Genomic DNA, 10008 nt, shown 5'->3' on the forward strand with positions numbered 1-10008 from the left:
CTTCTTCCCAACAACACTACTCTCAGGGAAAGATTTAATTCACCCATTCACTCTATGGCTTACATGACTCATATGGTCCTACTTCTTAGAACAAAGTATCCTAATAATGAATAAAATTTCTAGTGATGGAATTTTTTAGACACATGAGAGTAGTCACTTAAAATGTTAAATTGCCTTGGTTCACTTTGAAGTCTAACTCTTTGCAGACAATTGAATTTTTCTATGTCCATCTAGCTCTGTATTGGTCATGTAACACAATGATACAGTGCTTTATTAATCATTATAAAATGCAGCAATTCACATTGGCCTCATTGTTTACCTTCCTCCTATGCAAGAAAAGTACAAACTTCCCTCAGAAACATAAAAAAACACCATTACCTATATTTATTGAACATCCTATCTAATAAAAAAGTAATATGCAAACTGACCATCACTCCAACACACAAGATGGCTACCCCCATGTGGTCAAAGATGGCTGCCCCCATGTGGACACAAGATGGCCAGCAGGGGAGGGCAGTTGGGAAGAACCAGGCCTGCAGAGGAGGGCTATTGGGGGGACCAGGCTGGCAAGGGAGGGCGGTTAGGGGCAATCGGGCCGGCAGGGGAGCCGTTAGGCGTCAATCAGGCTGGCAGGGGAGTGGTTAAGGGGTGATCAGGCTGGCAGGCAGAAGTGGTTAGGGGCAATCAGGCAGGCAGGCAGGCAGGCGAGCGGTTGGGAGCCAGCAGTCCTTGATTGTGAGAGGGATGTTTCACTGCCCGTTTAGGCCTGATACCACTGGCATCAGGCCTAAATGGGCAGTTGGACATCCCTCGAGGGGTCCCAGATTGAAGAGGGTGAAGGCTGGGCTGAGGGACACCCCCCCCATTCCCGCCTCCCATGCATGAATTTTGTGCACCGGGCCTCTAGTTTATTGTGCTCCATATGCTGGACATTGTTCTAAGCATTTTACATTACCCGATCTAATCCTCACTGACACCCTAAGAGGTAACCAGATTATAAACCTCATATTGCAGCTGAAGAAATGAAGGTGTAGAGAAATTCCAAGTGGCACTGTTACTAAGCTGAAGAAAACTATGGAACAAAACAAAACAAAACTGTAAGAGGTACCAGGGTGAAATTGGACTCTAGGGCACCTCTTAGGCCCCCAGGCATCACAACTTGGTATCTAATAAAATCAGGAACTAAGAAATTATTATTTTAGAATCATAAAAGTGGGGAATGTTCAATGTGCCATAAAAATGAGAGAAAAATGAGATCCAGCCAGAATATCAGAAATAAAACTAGACCACACATCTAATAATTCCCAGTCTGTGCTCTCTACATTCATTCATTCATTCATTCACTCAATTATTTATTCAGCATAAACATTCAATAGAAAATATTTATTTGCTGTACATGGAAAATATTAGTAATGCCAAAATTAAAAATATAAACATATAAGTTAAATAAATAAATATGCTCTTTTCTCTCAAAGAAACAGTAGTGTTGGGAAAAGTAAGACAGTGCACTAATCAGTCATTTAGAGGGAGGAGCCAAATCTACTTGGAGGTATCAGGAAGACTTCACAGTGGAGAAAGAGCAGGAACTTTCAAAGGAAGCTAAAGCAGGGAAGAACAATCCAGGAGAGAAGGTGAGACCAATTACAAGGCAGTAGGTGGAGCATCTGGGAACTGCAGGGGCCTGGTTTCAGGAGGTCAGGCCAGGAAGATGGGCAGATAAGGTGGTGAGGACTGCTTATGCCAGGCTGAGGAATAATTCTTTTGGGGGGTCATGGGTATTGTTGGTCAGGTTTTCAATTGGAAACTAATCAAAATTTTTAAAGTCTTTTTAGAAGGGGTTAGAGCTTGGTAGGTGTGCTATGTAGGGGATTTTAAGCATTGAAATAATCTGATCAGATTTGCTGTAGGGGCTGAGAGGTACATGAAATCTGTAGAGCAGTGGTTCCCAAACTTATTTGGCCTACCGCCCCCTTTTCAGAAAAAATATTACTCAGCGCCCCCTGGAAATTAATTTTTTAAAAATTTTAATAGCAATTAAACAGAAAGATATATGTATTAATGTTTCTACCTTTTTCGTAAAATATAGTAAAGAAAGGTGTAAATTAGAAACATTGAAGTTTGAAATTATGAAACTATTTATTGAACTCAGAATAGAAAGGTAATACAAAAAAAGTTAAAACAAATGCACCTGTGGCCATCACCGCCCCCCTGGATCGCTGCAGCGCCCACCAGGGGGCGGTAGCGCCCACTTTGCGAATCACTGAATTAGATCAATCAAAGTTAATGAGTAAACTTTCTGAATTGCTTAATACGTCCCAGATATGAGTATCAAGGCTTTAGCAAGGCAGGTGAAAACATTTCCATGAGCAAGAAGCAATTGAGGCCTTCCTCTATGAAATAAAATTTACCAAAAAATTGATTTCAAAAATGGTATAAAAAAATAAAAAATAGCAAATAAAAATAAGATAAAATAGAGTGATAGAAAAATAAAGCAAAAAGAAATAGAAAATAAAGCAACAAACAAAAACAGAAAAGCAAAGAAAAAAAAGAAAAAGAAAGAGATAACAAAATAATAACAAAGAAATAAAAATAAAAATGAAAAAAAAATAAATAAAAATGAAAAAGTGAAGTGTCATTCCTTTGGCTGGCTTAAGATCCCAGTCTTCTATACTGTACTGTTTCTCAGTTTCCTGTTGCTGGGACTGAAGGTTTCTCTTTAGGCCAGTCCCTGTGGACTCTCAGGGACTATTCAGATTTTTTTATTTTAATCCTTTGTACCATTCAGGGTGGAATCTGGTTGTGGTTGTATTAATTGCCTGGATACTGGAGGGAGAGGCTATCTCTTCAGAACAAAATGGCTGTCAAGGTCCGGGCTCAGGTATGACTCAGTGCCAGATTCACTGCCACTTCTCTTGGACCCCACCTTTCCCCAGATTCCACAAGTTCGAACCTTCTCCCTCACCTCAGCCATGGGTATGTGTCTATATCCGAAAGATCCTATGAACTAGGTTCAGTGAAGAAAGGCACAGGCCACAGAGAGGGGAAAGGCTATGTCTCTGTGAGCTCCTCTCCTGCTGGCACTGCGCAGTCTGGTCAGCCCTTCAGGCTGCCCCCTCTGAGCTCAGGCTTTTGTGACTGTGGACCCAGATCTAGAATACCCTGCCTCCAGCAGTCCTGTTGACCTTCTTTCCACAGTCAGACACTGTGCCTGTCCCCAGGGATGTGGCTTGGTGCTGTGCGGATTCCCTTTGACCCTCTGGGCTCAGAGGTCTGGCAGACTCTCCTGACCAGATCCTTGATTTTACCTTTCTCCAGGGGTCCTCTGCCCTTCCCAGCTGCAAACTGTCTCAACAGCTGAGTTTCCTTCACCAATTTGGGTTGGATGTTATTCGTTTCAGCTGCTCATTCTATTTGCTCTGGGACAAGGCTCGGGACACATCCGTCTATTCTGCCGCCGTTTTGTCTCTCCTAATTAATTTTTAAATCAGGTACACCTTTCATTTTTAAATACCTTTGTCAAAATAATCTTTTTCATAATAGCAAAAATATTTCTGTCACTAATATGAAAAGTTATGGGCTAGTCTACCTTTCATTCCCAGAGAAGTGAAGGGATGAAGTAAAGCTTGATATAAGTTCAATAGAGAGTACTAAAGAAAGACGGACTTATGTGCAGCATAAGGATCCAGGTTCATTGAATTTATATCTCTTCTTAGTAGTGCCCATGGGTTAGAGCCCAAGCATTTTACAGCATTTAAAGACACAGTGTAATGTGTTATCTGGCTTGCTGGTGATTTTCAACACATGACAAGTCAAAGAATTTTGTCTTCCAAGTATGGTAACTCCATAGGCTGTTCCCAGTCCAGCTTGGGTTTCCCAGCACTTACCCATCTGCGGCTGCTCATCCTAGATAGAGACTTTAATGGTAAGGCATTCATAGCCTTTAGGTTGCTTGGTCTACAGTTTACCTTAATTATTTTTCAAATAAGTACTATGCACAGAGAAGTCAGAAAATTAATAAAGATCTTATATTCATTTCAATCTAAATTTTCTGACAAAGGACTCAACCTAGAAAATTTTCCTTGGTTTACAAGTGCTTAAATGTTTGGCTTTAACACAGCACTGCTCTAGTGCTCTAGTGTGTTTCACCATCCAAGGTATTGTTTTCTGAAGGTGCATAAAAAGGCATTTCATTCAGGATCTTCTTATGGATGGACAAACTATTTTTGCTAATCAAACTGAGGGAGGGAGAGAGGAAGAAGGGAAGTAAGATTAATTTATGTGTGATCTACCCTAATGGTGGACAAAAAGGATAAGATCTGAGTAGGGCCTGCATTGCTACCTGCAGATTTGCTAAAGGACATTGCAGTCTGAGAAAGTGAAGAGGAGGAAGGGTCCCAGTATTCAGGGAAGGGTGTATGGGGACTGATCTGGAGCTAGAGCCCAAACCAGAGTGGAAGTCAAGTCACTGATCATTGTACCTAACTGAACTGTTACCCAGTCCTCATGGTTAGCTGTGAGGCCCACTACTGGACAGCAGCCAGCACATTGCCAACAGTAGACCCGCAGCAGAGTTGCTTGTCTGCATTTCCAGACTCATTTCAGCCCTCTTCATGCCCTTCTGTTTCTTTCTATGAAGTCAATCCCAGGAGGTTTAGCAGCCTAAGACCCTGTGGTTCTTCCAAGATTGGAAGGTGGGGCCCTGGATACCTAAGGGGGACATGACAGCACGTAAAAATAGGGTTCATCCCTAATCAAGGAGGGGCCAGGTGAGACCAGCCTGATTGAGAGCTCCTGAGGTAGGGCCACGTTAGACATACATCCTACAACTGGGAAAGGATATAAGTTCACGTTGAGCCTAAGGCAGCCACCACATAGTCTTCACTCAGGCAACCATCACTCAGCCTCACCTGGGCACCATGCTAAGAACCACACAGTGGGAAGAGCTGAAATCTGTGCTTCCAGGGACTTTCTTTAGAAACAAACAAGTAGTAAAAGACTAAGATAACTTTGGAAGCATAGACCTACATTTGACTTCCAGGAAGGAGAAGGGTGACTACTGGCGGGAAAATGGAGCCATCAGCTTCAGCAGTAGAGGGCAGTTCAAGGGCTTCTGTATGGAAAAGACTCTGCTTCCCCCCCTCTTTCTGAGGACTCACATCTCAACACCACAGCTATACAGGGTGTCCCCCAAAAAGCAAGAACACTTTAACAACTGATAGCTCAATTTTGAAAATGAAATGTATTTTAATAAACACTGACTTTCTAATTATTTAAAGTGTATGTATACATTTTTTTCAGGAGACAGAACCCTATATTTTCAGGAGACTGATATAAGAATTTGATTGAACCATATGTCTATTCTTAACCAAAGAAGGCTAGAAAGAATGGGTTGCATAGTACAAATGTGGGTATTGAAGAAATTTCTTGAAGAAAGGGTCGAAGGCTGGGCAGACACCTCAAACGTGGTTACACTGTTACAGCACTTACAATGGTCCTGTCACAGTGTTGGCTGTGTAAGCTCATTGGCTATTTGTCTTTTCATAGGACACCCACCAACCCAGATCCCCAAGCAATTACATTTTAAATCTAAAGACATCTTGTTACTTTGGTCCCATTCTTATAAACTACTAGAAGCCCGGTGCATGAATTCATGTACCAGTGGGGTCTCTTGGCCTGGCATTCGGGATTGGGCTGAAACTGGCTCTCCAACATCCCCCGAGGGGTCCCAGATTGTGAGAGGGCACAGGCCTGGCCAAGGAATCCTACCGGTATACGATCAGGGCCGGGGAGGGACACAGGAGGTTGGCCAGCCGGGGAGGGACCACGGGAGAGCTCCAGGGTGTGTCTAGCCTGTCTCACTCAGTCCCTATCGGCTGGACCCCAGCAGCAAGCTAACCTACTGGTTGGAGCGTCTGCCCCCTGGTGGTCAGTGCACATCATAGCAACTGGTTGACCAGTCGACTGTCTGCCCCGTGGTGGTCAGTGCACATCATAGCGAGTGGTTGAGCAGCCTTAGCATATCATTAGCATATTATGCTTTGATTGGTTGAATGGACAATTGGACAACCCTTTTATTATATAAGGGTTAAGATAGCCTTGATTATCCATTTAGTCTTCTATTATTTTTAGCTGTCTCTGTTCGTAATTAATGCTCAAATAAAGCTTTGATATGAAGCTAAAATTTTGGATGATATATAGTCTATGTTTCTAAGCAAATAACTGATAAAAATGTATGGGGAAATTAATCTAAAGATCTCTCTAGCTTGCATTGCTCCATAAGTCAACACTCCTTATTTCTGGAGATTTGACAAGCTATAAATCCACCTACTTGGACTATTATACAGTTCTTGGCCCCAGATTATTTTAGGAGACTTTGAGATTTGTCTGACTAAAAACTAAACTATCCTACTATCTGGCACATCTTAACAGAGGAGGGGTAGTGTCTCCAGAAAGGGGCCAGGGCCCAGAGTGGGCCTGCCTTGGATCAGCTGGTAGTATGTGAGTTCCTGACTTCATGCAGGAAAGGTTTCACAACATGAGTCCAGGTGACTGAGAGTAGGTTTATTAAAGCTGGGGACTGTGAAACAAGGAAGGGCTCAGGACAGAAGAAGCAACAGGAGAGAGCCTAGATGGAGCTGCTTTGGTTTTCTAGAAATGTTATAGGAAAGGAATAGAACCACACTGGGCTGTGTGAATTCACTAAGAAGTCAGAGAAAAGGAGACCTTGGAAACATGTTCAGGGGATTTGACAGGGACCAGCTGCCACTGCTCATTGCTCCCCTTGTTGCAAGTCTCATGGGGTCCCGTAGAGTTTAGGAGTTGTATGCCTGTGGGGGAAGAAGAGGGGAAATGGAAAGGTGCAAGCATGCTCCTGGGAAGGAGAGCGCACACTGGGTCCTTTGTCTTGTAGGTTTTAAAGGCTGGGAGTTTAGCGAGGTCTTAGGGGAGGATCTCAACAGAATTATTCATCAATTTTTCCAGGTGTGTCCTTTAAGGGCTGTGGTCTCCACTGATTGGTCAGTGCCAGGGCAGGGAATTATTAATCATCGAAGCTAGTCCTGACTCCACCAATAGGTTTTGTTGCTCTTTTGGACCTGCAGCTGAAATACAGCTGAGGCCTAGATATTATCTCTAGGGAGGAAAGGCTACCCTGGGGTGAGGTCCAGCGCCAGTTTTGCCCATTGCTAGGCACCTGGGGCTTTCCACCCTGGTGACCTTCTGTATCTGGCTGTAAATTGCTCAGCCAGTTTGTTCAGTTATCTGTCTCAGTTTCCCCATTCCACATTTTCCTAGCTTCTTATTAACCTTCCTCGGTAGGAAATCTAATAATTGCCCAGTGTGTCTGAAAAGAAATAAAAAAACACAGAAAGTGTTTAGAATAGAGCTGAGTCCCCACATGTGTTACATTTTTGTTAATACTGCTACTATTATTTTGATGCAAGTCATCAAGGAAATTGTCAGTATTTTAAGTGTCACACACCCATACAAAGGAAAACATGTACACAACAATAACTGGCAATGACAGAATCAAACTACTTCAAAGTTTGCTGTCTCATCACATCTACCACAGGTCATAGCAATGAGGCAAATCAGTATCTAATTCCTCACACTAGGATAGGACTCTAGTCCATCTGTTATTGTTGATGTAGTTGTCTCAAACTGTGCCTTCCCTCTTCACTCCTTTAGGTTAAGGAACTTTTTCCACCTTCCTATAATAGCTCAGACATTCTGATGTGTTGAGATTTAACTATCAGCATAGCCTCGGTATAAGCTACCAACAAGAAACCCAGAGAAATTGGCAGGTGCCACACTTCTTATTTGATGGATTCCACTAACAGCCATTTTTCTCCACTTCTGGCTCTCGCTCTATAGTTGCTCTGTCAAAGAAGTCCAACTCCTGCATTCACTCTAAATATACCACTACTGTCATCTTCCCTGAAAACCCCTGCACTGAATTCTCCTCCCAGTCCAAATCTGCTGTGGGCTCATCTGTATTCCAAGAGAACTTTGTTTTCTTTTTCCCTCCTTCCCTCAACCCTTTTAATCCTCTAGTTCAAGCAATTAGCTCTACAAATAATAGCTGCAATCAAGGGCTAGCACACGTGATAATTTCCCCCTAATAAATCAATCAATTCTTTCAGTGGAGTGTGTTTTTCCCCCTTACAGTCATTAGAGAATTACAATGCTACTTGAGTATCACCAGCAACTTGAATTAGTCAAGAAATGTCAATCAAATTTACCAGATTTTGTTTTAAAGATAAGAAAAGTGGGTTAGATTCACAAAAGCTTCTTGTCTTAGAATAGGAAGCTTGATAAACCCTTGTTGAATCTCTCTTAGAGAGGCCTTAGAGTACAATGATCCATTTGGAAGAAAATCAAAGTCAGTATTACCAATGATAAATCAGACAAAACCCAGAAACTCTCATTAAGTAATCTAAAATTAATAATTGGGCCCAACCAGTGTGGTTCAGTGGTTGAGCATATGAACCAGGTCACAGTTTGATTCCTAGTCAGGGCACATACCTGGGTTGTGGGCTCAATCCTTTGTAGAGAGCATGCAGGAGGAAGCCAATCAATGATTCTCTCTCATCATTGGTGTTTCTATCTCTCCCTCTTCCTTCCTCTCTGAAATCAATAAAAATATATTTTTTAAAAAGTTAAAAAAATTAATAATTGGAATAATCAACCACCTAGTATCTCTAGGTAATGTAATATTCTATAATATGTAACAGGTTAGTACAGCAAAGAAGAAAGGAAGAGAAATAATCCAGCAAAAGGACAAATTTTAATTTTATAACTTGCAAAGAAATTTTTAGTTAGAGGAGAACTAAAGGATCATCCGGCCCATGCTCACCACAGTGCTTCTTAGAGCTGACTTCAGGGTTGGAAGTGAGGGGCTTGGTGGCAGAGCTCCTTGATCCCATTCCTTCCAGCATAGAAGCTCAATTTTTTTTTATTGCTTAAAGTATTACAAAGAGTAGTACATATGTCTCCTTTTTCCCCCCTGGACCTTCCCCTGGACTTCCCTACCCCCCAATGTCTTGTGTCCATTGGTTATGCTTATATGCATGCATACAAGTCCTTTGGTTGATCTCTTACACCCCCCGCCCCCAAACCTCCCCAGCCTTCCTGCTGTAGTTTGACAGTCTGTTCGATGCTGCTCTGCCTCTGTATCTATTTTTGTTCATCAGTTTATAATGGTCTTTATTATCCATAAATGAGTGAGATCATGTGGTATTTTTCTTTCATTGACTGGCTTATTTCACTTAGCATAATGCTCTCCAGTTCCATCCATGCTGTTGCAAATGGTAAGAATTCCTTCTTTTTTACAGCAGCATAGTATTCCATCGTGTAGATGTACCACAGTTTTCTAATCCATTCATCTACTGATGGGCACTTAGGCTGTTTCCAAATCTTAGCTATGGTGAATTGTGCTGCTATGAACATAGGGGTGCATATATCCTTTCTGATTGGTGTTTTTGGTTTCTTGGGATATATTCCTAGAAGTGGGATCACAGGGTCAAATGGGAGTTCCATTTCCAGTTTTTTGAGGAAACTCCATACTGTCTTCCATAGTGGCTGCACCAGTCTGCATTCCCACCAGCAGTGCACAAGTGTTCCTTTTTCTCCACATCCTCTCCAGCACTTGTCATTTGTTGATTTGTTGATGATAGCCAGTCTGACAGGTGTGAGATGGTACCTCATTGTTGTTTTGATTTGCATCTCTCGGATGATTAGTGACTTTGAGCATGTTTTCATATGTCTCTTGGCTTTCTGAATGTCCTCTTTTAAAAGGTGTCTATTTAGATCCTTTGCCCATTTTTTGATTGGATTGTTTATCTTCTTTTTGTTAAGTTGTATGAGTTCCCTATAAATTTTGGAGATTAGGCCCTTATCAGATATGACGTTGGCAAATATGTTTTCCCACGCAGTGGGTTTTCTTGTTGTTTTGTTGATGGTTTCTTTTGCTGTGCAGAAACTTTTTATTTTGATGTAGTCCCACTTGTT

Source organism: Myotis brandtii, unplaced genomic scaffold, assembly GCF_000412655.1.
Source record: "Myotis brandtii unplaced genomic scaffold, ASM41265v1 scaffold179, whole genome shotgun sequence".
NCBI lineage: Eukaryota > Metazoa > Chordata > Mammalia > Chiroptera > Vespertilionidae > Myotis > Myotis brandtii.